The sequence below is a fragment of the Carlito syrichta genome, unplaced genomic scaffold, assembly GCF_000164805.1.
Source record: "Carlito syrichta isolate Samal-C Ts95f unplaced genomic scaffold, Tarsius_syrichta-2.0.1 Scaffold312207, whole genome shotgun sequence".
NCBI lineage: Eukaryota > Metazoa > Chordata > Mammalia > Primates > Tarsiidae > Carlito > Carlito syrichta.
This window is the reverse complement of record NW_007256303.1, coordinates 258,916-261,025: the sequence shown is the minus strand read 5'-3', so window position 1 is coordinate 261,025 and position 2,110 is coordinate 258,916. Positions and strand designations below refer to the sequence as shown.

At 41.2% G+C, this 2,110-nt stretch overlaps 1 protein-coding gene across 2 annotated transcripts in view; it reads left to right on the top strand.

The window, feature by feature from the left end:
• The window catches only part of SMIM14 (small integral membrane protein 14), a 64,489-nt gene that overhangs the window by 41,098 nt on the left and 21,281 nt on the right, over positions 1-2,110 (top strand). The gene's annotated exons all lie outside the window — the stretch shown is intronic.

Below are 2,110 nucleotides of genomic sequence, written 5' to 3'. Positions count from 1 at the left end.
CGATCCTTCCGCCTCAGCCTTCCAAGTAGCCGGAACTACAGGCGCACGCTACCATGCCCGACAAATTTTTTGATTTATTGTAGAGATGAGGTCTCACCAAGTTGCCTGGGCTGGTCTCGAACCCGCAGGCTCAGGCAATCCACTCATCTCAGCCTCTCAAAGTGTTGGGATTACAGGCTGAGCCACCAAGTCCGGCCCTGAAAGTGTACTTATTTTAAGACTGTGCATGTTTTAACACAGTCATTATTGTGTTAGGGCAGTGAGTAAATCCACACTAATTTCTGACATTCTGTAATATTATTTTATTATAATTTAATATATAACATTTGTGTTGAAATATATTTTCATTTATCTCAAATATTACTCACATTTATAGATCTCAAATATTTTATATAATGACAACATATACAGCATACTTTTTCATTAATTAAGATCTGTTTTCTCATTCTGATTTTCATTTCTAATTCTCGTTTACCAAACAGAACTACTTTTAGTGGTATATACCAGAACCAGACTAGTAACCTTAGAGCATGATTATAAAATGATTTTTTTAGTTGTTAATTCCAATCATGGTTTAGATGAGGTCATAATTTGTGTGACACAGTGGTAAAAGCTAACATTTATTGGGTTATTACCACATTTCACACCTATTATCTTTTAATTCTCTATTTTTATTTTATTTTATTTTATTTTTGGAGCTGTAGTCACTCTGTCGCCCAGACTGGAGTGCAGTAGCCGCTCCTGGCCACCGCAGCCTCGACCTGCTGGACTCCAGCAATCCTTCCGCCTCAGCCTTCCGAGTAGCTGTAATTACAGGCGAGCGCTACCATGCCCGGCTAATTTTTTGATTTATTGTAGAAATGAGGTCTCGCCTGCCCAGGCGGGTCTCGAACCCGTGGGCTTAGGCAATCCACTCACCTCAGCCTCCCAAAGGCGTGGGATTACAGGCTGAGCCACCGAGCCCGGCTATTTTTATTTTTTTATAGAGAAGAGATCTTGCTATGTTGCCCAGGCTGGTCCTGAACTCCTGTGCCCAAACAATCCTCCCATCTTGGCCTCCCAAAGTGCTAGGATTATAGATATGAGCCACTGCTCCTTGCCTATCTTTTAATTCTCATTAGTACTTTTAGATATAGGTGATGTTTTATTCCCATTTTACCACGTGAGGAAAACTGAAGCTTAGAAGTGTTGAATTACTTGTCCAAGATCTTGAAACTCTAGAAAGCTGTAGAACCAGACATTAAATCTAGGGCTTTTGTTCAGCAGTGCTGAACCAGCTATGCATTACTGCTCTAAGTTGCTTTCCCAAACAGCAGCTAGTATGGGTTACTACTTTATGTTTTCATTTTTTTGAGACAGGGTCTTACTCTGTTGCCCAGGTTGGAGTGCAGTCACGTGATCCTGGCTCACCACAGTCTCAGCCTGCTGGGCTCAAGTGATCCTCCCACCTCAGCCTCCTTAGTAGCTGGAACTACAGGCACACACCAAAAAGCCTGGCGAATTTTTGTATTTCTTGTAGAGACGAAGTCTCACTAAGCAGCCCAGGATTGAGCCTGGGAGTTCAAGACGAGCCTGGGTTACATAGTGAGACCTCATCTCTAAAAAAAATAACAAAATTAGCTGGGTGTGGTGGCATGTATCGGTAGTCTCACTACTCACGAGGCTGAAGAGGGAAGATTGCTTGAGCCCAGGCGGTCAAGGCTGCAGTGAGCCATGACAGTGCTACTGCGCTCCAGCCTGGGTGGACAGATTGAAGACCCGGACTCTGAAAAAAAATTGCTCCCATTTCTGTCCTCTCTACTTCCCCATCCTGCCTCTACCCCTTGTGGTAACCACTTTTATTCATTTCTTATTTATCTGACTTGTGTTTTTTAATGCAATTATTTAAAAAATTATGTTTCTTTCTTTCAAAAATGCATTTTCTACAAATAGTATCTTTTTTTCCTCTGTCTTGTAATTTTCAGTGAGAAGAATAATCTCATTAACAAAGGTTGACCCTTTTTCTAGCAGTTCTGTATGGTTAGCACCCTTCCTTTCAGATGCCTGGTTATCTATATAATGCAGCAGGAATTTCTGTCAAGTGTGATTTTTTTTTTTTTTTTTTTTTTTT